Source organism: Procambarus clarkii, chromosome 54 (assembly GCF_040958095.1).
Source record: "Procambarus clarkii isolate CNS0578487 chromosome 54, FALCON_Pclarkii_2.0, whole genome shotgun sequence".
In the NCBI taxonomy this organism is placed as follows: domain Eukaryota; kingdom Metazoa; phylum Arthropoda; class Malacostraca; order Decapoda; family Cambaridae; genus Procambarus; species Procambarus clarkii.
In genome coordinates this window covers 2,498,668-2,516,492 of record NC_091203.1, presented here as the reverse complement: position 1 = coordinate 2,516,492, position 17,825 = coordinate 2,498,668, and the positions used below count along the sequence as shown (strand labels likewise).

The following is a 17,825-nucleotide window of genomic DNA, read 5'->3' as shown; positions in this document are numbered from 1 at the left end:
TGGGGCAGCACGCAATTGACACACTTAGGTATTATGCCACCACCCTGTGCAAGCTTATGCAGACACTCTTTGGTATCATGAGAGCCACTGCAACACCCACACCTAATTGGGCAATCACCTTGCCACGTTCCCACCGTTGACAGTTGCCACATAGAGATGGGTTGCCAATTCCACTTTGCATGCCCTCATGCCTGGTACTTTAATGACTGGGTGCAGGTCTCCCTTCTACATTGCGATTGCTTGATTTCTGGGCAGTCCCCCTCATCCAGTGTTGTGCCTGGCCCAATTTCTTCATAGTGTCGCGCGCCGCTCACCTTGGCCTTGTGTTACATGAGGTTACAGTTAAACAGCGGGGGATCGTGATACCGATCCTATAACCTCATGCCATTGGACTTCACTCTCTCCACTAGGGTATTACATATCACCCCAGGGAGCTCTCCTAGTGATGCCTCATGACTGGTCACCACTTGACCTTGGACCCAAGGGGGAGAGGAGAAGGCCCAGCCAACACTACTAAACTCAATCCTGCAGTATGTGACTCCCCCACCGGGCCTGCCCTGCCCACCTATGCGTGCAGAGAATTTGCCGGACTTCCGGCCGTAGCCTCACTTCCACCTCTTCCTTCCTGGTCACCAGCTGGGTAATTCTCTCTGCGTCCCAGCAACACCGTTAGTTCGAATATAATATATTTACAGCAGCCTAGGACCGTACTATATACCGCCAATGCTAGAATTCAAATGTACAGTTATGTTGCCATCTCAGGGTCACTCATTAGGGAATGCCAGTACCAGTGTTCAAATCTCATGTCGTGTTGCCAACACAGGATCTCTCTCTATGTCATGCCAGTATCAGTACAGTATAATCATGTTACTAATCACAAAGCTCAATGAGATGGAGGTTATATCAAAGGCAGTGATAAAGCAACTAAAAGTTTACTCAAAGTAAACTACAACACATGAGATACATGCATGGATTTAAGGAAATAATAATAATAATGATGACAGCAGCGCTCCTCTGGTGGCCGCCAGCAGCTCGCATCAGCTGATGAATTAAAGGGATCACTGGCCCTCTTCACTGGGGCGGCTCAGTCAGCGTCGCTCCTCATTCCTCCACGGGCCGGCCACACGCTGTCTTCACCAATCAGTAGAATAATATATACGTGCTATCCCACAGCCTAGTTTACTCCTATGACTTATATGCACTCTAATAAATGCCTAAGCATAATAATAGGCCTATCTTGCCTAACAACCAAGGGAAATATGGGAGGGAAAATTGATCTACCTTAACATATCCTGTCCTCAGACGCCGTTCACTGGGTACTCCATTCCTCGACTCGCGTTGTTCCTCAGCGTTCCAGAAGCCTCACCAATCCATAGACGTCGTGAAGATCCTCGTCATCTCCGTGCTCATTCCCTGAGTGAAGTTCCTGGGCGTTGGCTCGTCCAGTCGTCACTGCATGCATCGTTCCATCAAGCACTCCTTCACTGAGACCACACTCAAGGATCAGGATGCACTTTCTCCCTTCTGAGTTCCTAGTGGGCGTGATCCAATCACAATAGCTCTGAATGCTTTGGAGTTCCACTGACGGCGAGTCACTCACTCCTCCAGCTGTCGTAACATCTCTCGACTTCTCCAAGACTAATCAGCTCACGGTCCACGGCGCCCTTACACCGCTGAATTAGGCTTCCTCGCACTTCCCTGAAGTACTGCAGTCTTTGTTAGTCACTATATACTCGTCAAGCTGTGTATATCCACTTAAGAAAGCTCCTTAACCTCGGATCTCGAGAGCTCAATCGGCGCACGTCTGCTCTCAACGAAGCGCCAAGTACGCGCCTGGTGCTCTGCAGGCGGCGGGCCAGGTCTCTCGGTGACGTCACAGACCCAGGGGCGGGCTCTGATTGGTCAATGAAGTCATGTGACCTCAACCAGCCAATCACCGACCAGAGGGCGTCGTACACAAAATGGTGGATTTGCAGGCCAGGCGGCGCCATTTTATTGTACCCATGGCGTGACTTTTCCACTTCCCTGCAAATTTACAAATGCAAACTTCTCCTCAAATAAGCAACCATTCTGGAAGCCTCATACCTCAAAAAGGTTCCCTGCTCCTCAGAGAACCTGCAGATAAGCTGATATGACTCTTACAGCTGGCATATGGGAGAAACTGGAGGGGACACCGTCACAATAGTCATCGAGAAATTCCACTGCAACATGAATGCTGTAGTTCTTGATTATAATTTTAGTTTGTCTTGTCTGTGGGATACTCATGACTGGTCTCTGTGAAGAACCGCAGGGCACTGTCCCCCTGCACTCGTGCAATGACGTTGTTGCCTACACATCTGCGCTCTTTGCGATACACCGCTCTGTGGGTGCGGGCGGCGTCAATAATCCATCTGTACTTCTCCGCTGCTGTCAATCCCATTACAGGAAAGATTAGGGTGTGCCACTCACCATCTTTGTCTTGTCGTGCCGCTGCTGAATATGTTCATTCTGTCATCTCACCTTGTGCTGTCTCATACTTCCTCTGCTTTTGACTTGATGGAAGACCTCGTCATCCTTTGTTATAGACTCACCAATACCAATATTGTTGGAGGGCCCCGTGTGGAGACCCACACCCATGTTGAGGGGGCCCTGGGCGGAGAACCACACCCCTGCTGGAGGGCCCCGTGTGGAGACCCACACCCATGTTGAGGGGGCCCTGCGCGGAGAACCACACCCCCTGCTGTGGGGAGCCAAACCAATGCTGAGGGTTGGTATGGTGCTCGAGCACACTCGCCATGCTCACTTGCTGTTGATGTTGTATCATCTTCTGACTTCTGGTGATCTCCATCTATTTGCTGCTGCTCATTTCATATGTGTTCTTAGGTGGTATGTCTTCAACACTTCACTCTATCTTACACACACACACATACACAAATAGACACCTTCAAAGCAGTTTTCACAAGTAGTGTTGGGGCGCTGTACAGTGGAGGGTGTCCCTTGTGTAAACACACCAGTCATACACACAAACTGTGACCTTGAGTAGGGTGGGCACAAGGACTATGTTACGCATGAGTGGCGCCTGAAGGCTAGTACTGGTGGGACGACCCCCCGTCCTCAAACTGTTTCTCTTAGGAACCCTGAATATCGCCACAAATGTAATGTCTGCCTTAATTTCTGGCCAATCCAGCGATCCACGTCCTACCACAGTTGGTAGGAGGGTCGCTGCACACTTAGTACGGCTGCAGCTGAACTCAAAAGTATTTGGCACTTTAAAGGTTAGACCTTAGGACTAAGGTCTATGTCAGGCAGGAGGGACACATCTTGACCTGGTCTACCCCTTGGCTCTGGGACAACTGATCTTCAAGTTTCTTTACGACTTTGGAATGAATTCCGTCCAGACCTGAAGCTTTTGAGTCATTTTAAGTTTGTCAATTTTCTTCCTTATTATAGAAATATCACAGTCTCAAAGTTATAGAAATTCCTTAATCCGTTCTCTTCACATTCTTCCAACCTTTGTGTGGGTATTGAGATGTCTAGTATCTCAAGTGTGGGCTCTGATGTAAAGTGTTCATTCAGAGTTTTGGTTGCCCTTTTATCGTCAATTATATCTTGTAAGGGTCTCATCTTTTAAGGGTCCTTCCGATTCTTTTATTTCGGTTTTACTCCTTATATAGGCATAGAAAGATTGAATCTTACTCTATATTTTAAGGAAGTTTTCATTCGTAGTTTTTTTGGTTGAACTGATTTCCTCGGAGACTGAATCTAAAGTCCTTCTCTATATTTCTTAATCTATGTTTTTTTTGTGGACTGATGCCTGTTCTAGAGGTTGCTCTTAGTTATTAGACCTTTCTTAATGTATGTGTCATTTGTCTAGTTATCTTAATTTCCTTTCTCTTTCTAAGAACATATTTTTAATAAATTCAGTGATTAACATTTTGAAATATATACGTCCATGCCTTGATAAGTTATTAAATCCCTTCAGGAGGTATTTTGCAATTCCTCTCTCACTCCTTGAAAGCCTACTCGAAGGTAGTCTAGATAGTCATTATCGTGGACCTCTATATGGATTTCTATAATTGTAATCTGTGTTTGAATATTGTGATCAAACGAAGGGGCGAGCTATTTCCCCTACCTGTATTGGATCGATCATGCCCTCCTCTCTTGTCAGCAGCACAACATCTAGAATGCTGTCACCTGGTACGAGTTCTTTCACATGCCGTATAAGGAGTCCGGTACCAGGTGTCAAGAAATTCTTCTTCCGCTTGTGATAAAACATCGTATCCGAGCCCATCTCCTTTGTTTTTGCTTACCTATTTAACAGATCACTTATAGTCCAGCAGACTCAAGATCTGCTTTGTTGGGGCCAATATTCATCAGTGCACATTTGTCCTCATAGCATGTGAGACTCTTGGACCCCGGGGCATAAATATACCTCTCGTGAATCAACCCATCCTCCTAATAGAACGTCGCATTTTGAAGTATACTAATGCCAATTATTGTTGTACTAGACAATGGAAGCGGCTCGCGAAATTGACATACTGTTCCGCTTTCTGTCTTGGGCCCTCTAGAAGATTAGGATCGGGGACGTTACCACGACAGTTTCTTTCCGTTAAAAAACCTTAGGAGGACGGGCTTCGTGAATTACTGTACAGCCACTAATACGCGTAGCGTTTTCGTTACTGTATATGGATTCATATATATCTCACGCTCTAGTTAGATGTGGTGCAAAATCTTGTCCTTTTTGGGACATAATTGGTATTCTCAAGCTTAAATTAGCTGATACAGAACAGTGTTTACATACGTGAAGTGAGTATCGTCCACATGACATCAAGGAGCTATAGCTTATTACCTAATCTATATAAATAAAAATGTATATGTTCGATTTTTTTCAAAATCGCTAATCTCCGAAAGTTCTTCACCGATTGCTTGGAAATTTTCACCCAACGTTCCATTCGCATCCAAGAGGATGTGAATTGAACGGATGTATCACGTCTGTGACGGGAAAAAAACATTTTTTTTTTAAACAGTGTTTTTCCTGTGAGGGAAATCTTCGTAATCTCTTTACCGATTGCTTTGAAATTTGGACACAACGTTACATTCGACTAGGCACGTGTATATTCCTACTATATATATGTCTCACCTGTGACAGGAAAAAACATGTTTTTTTTTTTAAAAAGCAGCACCATCTGTTGGACATAAGAGCAACACTCGCTGCAATCTCCGAAAGTTCTTCACTGATTGCTTTGAAATTTTGACACAACATTCCATTCAAATACGTGCATGTTTTTATATACTTACTATACGGATGCCACACCTGTGACAGGTAAAAACATTTTTTTTTTAAACAGTCATCTGTTGCACGTAACAGCAACACACGCTATACTATACATGTTACGATTCCATTTCAATGTTTTCGATTGCATGGATAAATGGAATTTTCATAAATTTAGATATATTTCATTTTGATTTAATTATTTTATGTGACATTGAGCTGGAATTGAGCTGTGTTGTTTACCATACCATTAATTTCTTGAGTATATGTATAGATGCCACACCTGTGACAGGTAAAAATATGTTGTTGTTTTTTTAAACAGGGCCATCTGCTGCACATAAGAGCAATACACACTATACTAAATATGTTACGATTCCATTTCAATGTTTCCGATTTCATTGATAAATGGAATTTTCATAGATTTCGATTTATTTTCGTTTTGATTTATTTATTTTGTGTGACATTGCATTGGAATATAGCTGTTAGGTTTACCATACCGTTCATTTTGTGAGTTCAGTTTATTTTTATTTTTTTTTTTCGTTTTTCATCTCATTTTTTTAACTGTTTATTATATATTTCTGTGATGGGAACATTAAAATATTTGATGTTCTCAATTTTCTGATGATTACATCAGATCATTTGGGAATGCATAAGGACGAGGGAGTGGGGAATGGTGTGGAGGACGAGGGAACGGGAGTGGGGGACAGTGGGGATGATAGAGACAGAGGAATGGAGAATGGTCGGGAGGACAAGGGGAAAGGGGAGGGGGGAGGACGAGGGGATGGGGAAGGGGTGAATGGTAGGGAGGATGAGGGGATGCTGGAGTGGGGATGGTGGGGAGGACAAAGGGACGGGGGAGGGGTGGAATGGTGGGGAGGATGAAGGGACGGGGGAGTGAGGAATGGTTAGGTTGACGAGTCGACAGGGGAGGGGGGGAATGGCAGGGATGACTGGGAGACAGGGGTAGGTTGCTGTGGCTCAGCAACACACATGCGTTACTGAGCCACAGCAACGCGTGGCCGGGTACAGCTAGTTTTTTATATAAATATAAACATTCAAATATTAGTTTTTAAATAAGGTTTTCGCAAGTGATTCACAATAAGTGACTGAGAGCTTACAAGTATGTTGAAATCCATGGAAAATTTTAGGTTCACATATAAGGACTTGTTTCAGCATTGTTCTACTTCTGGAGTCCTTGTCAGAGAAGTGACTGTTTAAAGCTGTTCGTTTTATTGTTCAGACTTTGGCTCTCACTGTAAACGGCAGACTGGTACTCTACGACAGAATCATCGTGTTAGGTTCAAACAAAATTTGTTTGAATTACGTAATTTCGTATGTAAACGAGGTCATAACGTAAGGATGCATGTTGTGAAAATAATATATTAATCGTAGAGTTATTTCTCAAATAACTAAGTTTAAAGAAGTGTGAATTAACAATGATTATATTGTTGCAGACGCTGCTGGCGCAGACTTGGTACCCCATGACAGTGGCCACCAACTCCCACGTCTACAAGCAGATCCTCCACCACTACATGAACCTCACCCATGACAACACCGACACTCTTGTCTTCTACGTAAGATCTTTTTTTTTTTTTACTGTCTTCATTAACCTCTTAAAACATCTCAGTTTCTAGATTCCCATAACACACAATCTCAAGGGAAAGGGGTGGGTGGTAGGGAAAGGAACCGGTGTTATGGGGAGGGTCTAAGTCTCATATAAATTTGTTTTGTTTGTTTACCTATCGATTTAAGCTCCCTAGGTCAAATATCACTTTTGAACAAACCAAAATTTAGATATCACTTGTAAGTAGCTACCACAACTCTACATGTAATTTATTGGGGTCAGACCACTCCTTGCTGATGATAACAAAGCAATGGTACGTCGAGCTTTAGATGTCAATCCTTATACTTCAGCTTTAGATGTTAAGTCTTGTACTTCTTTATGACGGGCTCAACCAAAGAGCAAGTCTTGCTACAAGCATATTGATCAACATTGTTCAGCAATCATTTTAGTGACTCAGGAATCAACGTAAATGGAAATTTCTATAAACCCGAACCCCAATTTCTATCACTGCCCAACCACTTGGACTGCCTGGTTTAGTGACGGCCTCAATTCTTGCAGATCAAAGTTCGGTCTTGGATGGTCCAAGCGGTTGGGCACCATTCCTTCACTCCATCTTAATATTCCAGATCCTTGTCCTAATATCCTTTCGAACTTCTTGATAGTCACGCTGGCTTAGAGCTTTATTTTCATAATTACCTTACCTTCCATCAAATGTGGGCTCGACTCCAGCATTTATTTGCTTAAGGCAAATATGGCTTGAATGTAAAGAACATCCATCAGTGAGCTTAGTTCAGAAGGTACTACAAAGATTTGTGTTAAGAGCAAGGAATTTCGTTAACAATAGTATTTATTTACACTACATACCCTAAAAAAATGGGACTGGCACCACTTTAAGTGTCAATCAAGACTTTTCAATAACGTGTTACAGTAAAAGAATGCACAAGTTCAAATTACAAACTTTGCTGGTTGGTGACTGAATTCTCTTATAGGTATAAGAGAATGTGATTGAAGGTAAATTACTACTATCATTTAGATTCATTGACAGCATAATGTTCTTCCTAGAAACACCTCAGTGATTGTGGGGCAACACAGAGGAAACTTCTCGACAACAGGAATATTGTGAATGTATTGATCCATTCATGCGCAATATAGGAATGTATTGATCAATTCACGTGTAATAACCCAGGAGACTCTAGGAGCTGAGCTTCTCTGAAGAGATTCTCACGTGGATATGTGAAGCATACATTGACTACCCGTAACTAAATGTGGCAGAAAAGTTGCAAGTCATAATTCTTTTAGTCGGGACAGGCAGCCTGTGAATAAATAAACAATAGGCTTATCTCGAGGTCCCCCCCCCCCAAGGTCGAAATACAGACCCTCTCCAGGATGCAATCCCGCAACAGTTGCCTAACTCCTGGATACCTATTAAGTACCAGGTGAACAGAGGCATTAGGTGCTGATCTGAAACGTATCCAATGTGGGATATTTGGGTTTGATTCTGATTAATTAATAATTAAAATAGTAAATTAAATTACGAAGGACTACCCGCTTTTAAAGTGAAGAGGGAAACTGAGAATTTCAGATCATTAGATAAAATTCTAGAGAAAACCAGTGACTATGGATATGACTAGAAAGTATGATCATAAGAATAATTAATGGGCTGTATTATTAAAGAAACAAACCTCAAACACCTACATTGGGGGGTTATTACTGGAGGTCAGTACGTCCAGGAATCAGTGTGGTTCGTTCACTAATTCAATTAATAATAATCTAATCCTATAAATAATGCTGAATATAATATTGTTCATATAAAGAAGGACATGAATATGAGCATAGCAATGAGTTACAGTAAATCACACATTATGTTGAAACATTCTGAATGTATCAAATTGCTAGAATATGGAAAAAAGAAATAAGCCTTAGCTTGTAGTAGGTTCCTTTAGATAACCCTGGAAGTCCTCTTAATCTCCAAGTCTGGTACACTGACGAATGGCACGGTTAACATGGAGAAGACAGCATGAGGAATTCGTCTCTCGAGCTGCAAGATAAATAACTACCAGTAGCAATTGATTTAACTACTCAATTCATATTCAAGATTATTGATATCTACAGATGGAATTCTAATCACCTGTTATTAGGTGTTATCTCGCCACGTGACGCGCAATCACCCCGCTATTATTAAACCTGTAAATGATGCATCAAATAAAGGGTACTTAGCTGTGGGCACTGTATAAGTATTAAGATTGCCGTAATTTCGCATCCCAGGCTCCGGTGAACCTATCCTGGATTGATGCGTTTCAAGCTGGCTGATCACGTGTCGTCAGGAACCAAGTCTAGGGTCCCTCTTTTAACACCAGCACTAGTTGAAGATATTATCTGCAAGGTCGTTCACGCCTCACAGTGGCGGCTTCATCTGCGGATGAATAACACCTGCCCGATTTGCTGGGCAATGGCGTCGTTTTTGAGTACGGTAAGTACAGTTCTGCCTCCTTCCGGCTCTGCACGTGTCCGCGTACCGACTTAGGACGTGTCCGCGTACCGACTGAGGATGGCGTCCCCCAACCCACGCCGAGTCGACGTTCATGACACAAATAATTGTCTTGAACATTAATATTTCTCGCATTCGCGCTTGAAACTCTAAAGACTGGACGGGTTTATTATTTAGAGGAACGAAATATTATTATTTAACTATTTAAGAATAGTAAATATATAAGGGAGAGGAATTAATGTCTCCCCATGGCATTCATTGATGACGTTAACACTATCGCGAGGTAGACGGTATAATTCTAACGTTCTATTCGGCTTTTAGTTAGAGAACAATTCGTCTGCAATCAGTTGTCATACAGAATGCTTTAGTTATGGAGAATCATATTTAATTCTCACACAAATTGAATATAATGTGTTTTACTGTAAAGAAATCTGACGCAATACTGGCGTCAGGTGACGTGAGAATTCTAGCCTAAAGCACAGATGAATTATTAGTACAGGAGAATTCTACGAGTTGTTAATTTTACTTACTACAATATTAAGTATGGTTAGTAATAAGTAATGAGAATACAACAATGCTGTATTCGATGTTGGAAATATCCAACATAACTCCGGGGGGGGGGATTCCCAGGGTCGCAGTGTACTGTGTTGTACTGACCTATCCCGAAGTGATATTAAGATTAATACATTAGTATGTTAATATGTTAGTATGTTAGTACACACATAACGAACGTCCCGGATTTATCAAGGACTTACAAGAATTTGAGTCTTGCTATTTACATGTCAACTGAAACATGTTGTTTGTAGCCTACACAATATTTATAAAATTTAACTCTCCCAATTTAAACTAACAGAATCTACGGTGATGCGATATCCTGGGTCATAGTGACGTGTAATATTTCGTTACGTGATATCACATCGTAGCATCATCACAGTTATCTAAGTGAGATGTGAAAGAGATTACTCTTGATCAGAGTTGTAATAGGCTTGTAGTTTCCCTTAGTGGAAACATGCATGAAATATTGAAACATTAAATGATTAAGTTATCGGTAATCAGGAACGCTCTAAAGTTCACAATAAACTCAACAACTAGGGTCGCAGTGACATGTAATGGTGTATTACGTAGCTGCTGAATCTTAGGTAAACTCAGAATAAGTTCCTAAGAACTGATAACACTATTGTATGATTATACAGTAAAGTGTTATTAGTCATTTAAGATCAAGGATACTATGACACTACAGTAAGGTCACTGTCTAGGGTCGCTGTGACTTGTAACTATTGAGTTACTAGACAATAACATCACGCAGCAACACGATCACTCAAATTCAAATGAGGAAGTTGAATTTAATGTGCACTGCCGTGCAGTAGTCATGCTGACTGATGGTACAACTAATTTGCTAACTAGTTAAAATAATAGAAAGGTAGAGAACTGAAAAGTTTATTCATTAAAATCAAGGAAAATTCTGAGTCGACAGTGAGATTAGTAGCCTAGTCATTCTGACTTATGAGCTAATTAAATGGCAGCTCATAGGCTTGACACTGTAAACTGGTTAATAAGAAATCACCTTTACATGAATTTGAGTTTATTAAATCAGTCTCTATAAGTATAGTCAACTGTAATTAATGGTGAGTACAGATTAGGATAGTACTCAGTTGACACTACTAAAGTCCCTAAGCCTACCTAAATAAATGGTTTGAATTTCTAACCTACCTAAGTAAGGGACTAAGCTAATTGTGAGCAAAAATGTACTCGAATTAACATTGTGAGCAGTATTGAGCTCATTAACAAGTCGAGTTATATTAAACTCGTGAACATGGTGAGCTACAGTGAGCTCGTCAGCAGTGCTGACAGGGTGAGCTACAGTGAGCTCGTTAGCTAGTGCTAACAGGTTGAGTTACAGTGAACTCGTCAACAGTGTTGACAGGGTGAGCTACAGTGAGCTCGTCAGCAGTGCTGACAGGGTGAGCTACATGGAGCTCGTTAACAGTTAACAGGGTGAGCTACATTGAGCTCGTTAGCTAGTGCTAACAGGGTGAGTTACATGGAACTCGTCAACAGCGTTGACAGGGTGAGCTGCATTGAGCTCGTCAGCAGTGCTGACAGGGTGAGCTACATGGAGCTCGTTAACAGTTAACAGGGTGAGTTACATGGAACTCGTCAACAGTGTTGACAGGGTGAGCTGCATTGAGCTCGTTAGCTAGTGCTAACAGGTTGAGTTACAGTGAACTCGTCAACAGTGTTGACAGGGTGAGCTACAGTGAGCTCGTCAGCAGTGCTGACAGGGTGAGCTACATGGAGCTCGTTAACAGTTAACAGGGTGAGCTACATTGAGCTCGTTAGCTAGTGCTAACAGGGTGAGTTACATTGAACTCGTCAACAGTGTTGACAGGGTGAGCTGCATTGAGCTCGTCAGCAGTGCTGACAGGGTGAGCTACATGGAGCTCGTTAACAGTTAACAGGGTGAGTTACATGGAACTCGTCAACAGCGTTGACAGGGTGAGCTGCATTGAGCTCGTCAGCAGTGCTGACAGGGTGAGCTACATGGAGCTCGTTAACAGTTAACAGGGTGAGTTACATGGAACTCGTCAACAGTGTTGACAGGGTGAGCTGCATTGAGCTCGTTAGCTAGTGCTAACAGGGTGAGTTACAGTGAACTCGTCAACAGTGTTGACAGGGTGAGCTGCATTGAGCTCGTCAGCAGTGCTGACAGGGTGAGCTACATGGAGCTCGTTAACAGTTAACAGGGTGAGTTCAGTGAACTCGAATTAACGAGGTGGAGTTTTGTCATTCAGTTATCATGGCGAGCAATATTAAGCTCGTGCGCATGGTGAACGAGCACACATATTATTAATTAATTCTAAGGTGAGCTATGTTAAGCTCATGAAGCATGTTAATTAACAATGCTAATGTTTAACGGTAATGCATTAAACATATTAGTTCTCTGGAAATTCACTTACATGGTAGTAAGTTTGCAAGTTTGTTCGTGTTGCGTTCCTACACTAAATAAGCAGAAACGAAAGAAAAACAACTCAAACAATTAATGCAAGTATTTATCACTAACTCTTAGTGCAGAAAACATGGTATTAAGAAGGTTTTCTTGGCAAACCTTTAAGCGCAAGTATAGTGGACCAGTGGTCCTAGTGAATGTTATCACTAAATTCAGAAAATGCCAGTGGCATTGAGTGCTAGATTCTCTAGCCTAACATTATTAATTCCTAGGGAGTACTAGATTCTCTAGCCTAACATTACAATTTAACTAGGAAGACTGAGTGTGGTCAATCACTACTTGTCGAGAATAATTCTAGGTCTGAAGTGAATTCAATAGTTTGGTCGCTGTGACTTGTACTTGTTTGAGTACGGACCATTGGTTATCACTGAGAGCTATGAAACATCTCGGCGAGTATCAATTGCACTACATTCAATCTGAGTTTATTACTCAGCTGTGTTTCTCCTTTTAGCTTGTTGTTGGAGAATTGACTTACTGCTGACTAATTTATTATTGTTAGCAGGTTTAGGCTTGTTCACATTCAGAACTTTACCAGTAAGTAAGTAGCCTCCTGCAGATTGGAGCATATTCATTCCCAATCGTTTAACATGTCCAGTTATGAACTGGTAATAGTAGTCGGCTCCTACTAGTACATCTACATGGTTAAGGCGGTCAGATATTAACTTGTTGTCAGCCAAATTAATTTCACGTTCCTGCAGGAAGTGGGCTGTGTACCCCAGACCCTTAATATTTAAGTCTAAAGATATTTGATCTACAACAATGGCTTGGACAGCCTTGGCTTGACTACCTAGTCGTACAAGTGGTTGAACTACTGTGTATTCATGGGTTCCTCGATTTATCATGAACCCTGACAAGTTTAAATTTACCTGACCCATTGGTTGTAAATTAAGTGCCTCTGCTGCCCTTTGAGTAATGAAAGTTCTCTGGGAACCTTGATCAAATAGTCCACGTATGGTGATCTTGGTTCCTCTGTTCTTCACTTGAAGTTGGGCAGTAGGCAAAGCAGCATCCACTTGAGATGTTTGTGAAGTTACGCTGTACACATCTCGCACCTTGCAACACTGTACTTGTGTAGATTCTCTACGTCCTATTCTAGGATTGACATAATTAGTCCTAACTAATTTGCACAGTGCAGCATGATGCTTGCCCCTTCTACACCTATTGCAGGTGTTCAGTGGGGTGTCACAGCTGTTAACATTATGTGGTTTGAGACACCTAGTACATTTGTGTAACTGTTTGAGTCGTCTGACTCTTGTGTCTCTATTAGGATAATTAGTACATTTGTACAGAGAATGTTTTTGATTGCAAAACAAGCTTATTCCCCATCCTACAGATCGTTTAGGGGTTACCGGTTTAGGCAAAACAGTATTTGCAGGTGGTGATGGCTTTGCTGTTTGCATTTGCTTGTTATTTATTCTCTTGTGAGTACTTGGTGTACTCTGGGGAACCATTAACAGGCTCTTGGGAGTGCTCTTTGGACTATTAGGTCTCTTAGGAGTACCTGTGGGACTCTTAGGCCTCACTGATGAATCAGTGTTTGACTGATTCTGGTTACATGGATTATTAGCAGTGCTCTTTGGACTATTAGGTCTCTTAGGAGCACCTGTAGGGCTCTTAGGCCTCACTGATGAATCAGTATTTGACTGATTGTTGTTACATTGAGTATTAGCACCTTTGTTACCTAGTGACAGTGTCACTTTAGGAGTTTCAGGCAAGGAAACTGGTGTAGGTACAGTTTTGGTGCATTCAGATTTAGCATTAATTGCTTGGTCTACTGTATGATTGCTCATATTACGTAAACCTGTAAATATATCCTGCATTGACAGGGTATTACCATTCTGGCATACATATAATTTATTAAGTGTGTCACCAGACAATTTTCTTTGGATGATAATTTTAGTCATCCACTCAGTAGTTGGGTGATCCACCTCTTTACTGAAAGAATTTATCAGTGACTCAAGCTGAAAACTAAAGTCTTGTAAAGAGTCCCCTGATTGATCTGGTGAAGATAAATTTAATAATTGGTGTACAAGGTTTATAATAGTCTTCTCGTTGTCAGCACTTACTTGAGAAGGCTGTTGTGAGCAATTGTGACCATTACTTGTGTTGCTTAAGGCTTCTTGCTTAGTCTCAGCTTTAATTACAGCTTCGACTGCTGTTGCAGCATTAGCTTTATCATTTTCTGGTTCAGATTCACTGATCATTGCAGTTTCACTTGTTTCATCGGCAGCTTCACTTGTTTCTCTGGGTTCTGGTGATAAGCTAGTTAATTCAGTAGCATTATGTATCCAACTTATAGAATCCAGGGAACATTGAGAAGAGTGGTCTGAAATTTGATCAGACTCTGTAAACAAATCATCACATGATGCTGTATTAGATGAGAGGTTAGAAAATGAAGGTTGATCTTCAGTTGTTGATCTTGTATAGTGATCAGCATTGATTAAAGGATTCTCCTCGTCTTGATTTAGCTCAAGTATTTCATCTGAGCTGAGTGTTAACTTGGATACAGGTCTATTAATGATCTGATCCACCCACTCGGGAATATCTTGCTTCGCAATCACCTCCTTGTATCGGTCTAAACTGGTTTGAACAGAATGTTCATAGTTATCGAGATCAGATTCTGTTAGACTTAAGTGGTCTGAGACAGTATGACCGGCCTGGAGTAAATTCCTGTGGGTCTCGATTACAGTCTTGATATAATCATATTTTTGGCTGGCGATCCTTATGGAACTTGCTAGTCTATAGACGTCACCTGGGTCAGTTTCGACACAGAAATGACATTTCATAAGCAGTTTTCCTAAAGGACCTTGAAGAGCTGTCAAGAATCTTGCGTTCCTTTCTAAAGGATCCATTCTTGTGGTAAATTTGAGCCTGATAGGGCTTATGTAGCTAGTGGTATAGCTATGTTGTCTGCTCCTTGATGCAGAGCAGGTATAATGATTTATAGCCTGATAGGGCTTATGTAGCTAGTGGTATAGCTATGTTGTCTGCTCCTTGATGCAGAGCAGGTATAATTATTGACAGCCTAATATTTCTTGAGGCTGGTCGTAATTTACCTCATTTAGAGGTTAGCTACCTACCTAATAATAAGCAACTAAGATTTGAGTGGTACCTTGGTCTCACTACAGGTGTTCCTCAGCTTAGCTCTTCTAAATCAGCCTCGGATGGGTAGTGGACTTACAGTAACACTCAAAGACATACATAGAAATATGCAATAAAATAATTACACAATAAATGGTTAATCCCACCCTTGATAGGGTCAGCACAAAAGAATAATATATGTGTCACTAACTAGCTCAAGCCTAGTCGTGAGAATTTCTACTTGAGAAACTACAACTATATTTAGTCTGTGCTTGTGCCAAATTCAACACAATCACAGCCTAAATTGCTACCTAATGAAGGTTGGCAAAGATTATATTATGGTGCAGTAATGTGCAAATAAGTGTGCTGTGTTTTTGTATTTTTTGTATTTTATATATTATACACTTGTGTAATTATGTGTATAAGAAATTAAATGAACACAAAGAATTAATTGTGTTTGGCGAGTATTCTACTGCCGTAAATATTACCTAACTCCTGAATGTACTCCTAATTGTGGAATAAAATATTATCAGGGTTAGTAATGATTAACTAGTATGAGATCAGTAATTTATATGAGTATACTGGATCCCTAAATGTTAAAGATCCACTGACTTGAGTGAATCAGTAATTATAACATGGATTCAGGCTATAATGGACAGTCTGCTGACAGCCATATATTGAAACATTGGTATAGCCTAAATGGTTAACACTTAATTGGTGTTAGTGATTAATATAAGGTTATGAGCTGTTGCTCTTGGTGACCTAAAGATTCTACTTCAGTATGAAGTGTAGGTCTAAATGTTGTGGGTACTTGGTTATGACCCACTAAAGCTATGTAAAGGTAGCTGTTAGTGTGATCTAGGCTAACTGATGTGTTACACTATTAGTTGACACAATTAATTAAATAGTTAGTCTAGCTTCTATCACACAAGGATTAGTTATTAATGGTTAATATTTTAATTATAAATTTAATGCCTATCCGGTTCGAAGGACCATAATGTGGGATATTTGGGTTTGATTCTGATTAATTAATAATTAAAATAGTAAATTAAATTACGAAGGACCACCCGCTTTTAAAGTAAAGAGGGAAACTGAGAATTTCAGATCATTAGATAAAATTCTAGAGAAAACCAGTGACTATGGATATGACTAGAAAGTATGATCATAAGAATAATTAATGGGCTGTATTATTAAAGAAACAAACCTCAAACACCTACATTGGGGGGTTATTACTGGAGGTCAGTACATCCAGGAATCAGTGTGGTTCGTTCACTAATTCAATTAATAATAATCTAATCCTATAAATAATGCTGAATATAATATTGTTCATATAAAGAAGGACATGAATATGAGCATAGCAATGAGTTACAGTAAATCACACATTATGTTGAAACATTCTGAATGTATCAAATTGCTAGAATATGGAAGAAAGAAATAAGCCTTAGCTTGTAGTAGGTTCCTTTAGATAACCCTGGAAGTCCTCCTAATCTCCAAGTCTGGTACACTGACGAATGGCACGGTTAACATGGAGAAGACAGCATGAGGAATTCGTCTCTCGAGCTGCAAGATAAATAACTACCAGTAGCAATTGATTTAACTACTCAATTCATATTCAAGATTATTGATATCTACAGATGGAATTCTAATCACCTGTTATTAGGTGTTATCTCGCCGCGTGACGCGCAATCACCCCGCTATTATTAAACCTGTAAATGATGCATCAAATAAAGGGTACTTAGCTGTGGGCACTGTATAAGTATTAAGATTGCCGTAATTTCGCATCCCAGGCTCCGGTGAACCTATCCTGGATTGATGCGTTTCAAGCTGGCTGATCACGTGTCGTCAGGAACCAAGTCTAGGGTCCCTCTTTTAACACCAGCACTAGTTGAAGATATTATCTGCAAGGTCGTTCACGCCTCACAGTGGCGGCTTTCATCTGCGGATGAATAACACCTGCCCGATTTGCTGGGCAATGGCGTCGTTTTTGAGTACGGTAAGTACAGTTCTGCCTCCTTCCGGCTCTGCACGTGTCCGCGTACCGACTTAGGACGTGTCCGCGTACCGACTGAGGATGGCGTCCCCCAACCCACGCCGAGTCGACGTTCATGACACAAATAATTGTCTTGAACATTAATATTTCTCGCATTCGCGCTTGAAACTCTAAAGACTGGACGGGTTTATTATTTAGAGGAACGAAATATTATTATTTAACTATTTAAGAATAGTAAATATATAAGGGTGAGGAATTAATGTCTCCCCATGGCATTCATTGATGACGTTAACACTATCGCGAGGTAGACGGTATAATTCTAACGCTCTATTCGGCTTTTAGTTAGAGAACAATTCGTCTGCAATCAGTTGTCATACAGAATGCTTTAGTTATGGAGAATCGTATTTAATTCTCACACAAATTGAATATAATGTGTTTTACTGT

At 41.1% G+C, this 17,825-nt stretch overlaps 1 pseudogene; it reads left to right on the top strand.

Moving 5' to 3' along the window:
- The window catches only part of LOC138352606 (nicotinamide phosphoribosyltransferase-like), a 203,224-nt pseudogene that overhangs the window by 74,994 nt on the left and 110,405 nt on the right, over positions 1-17,825 (top strand).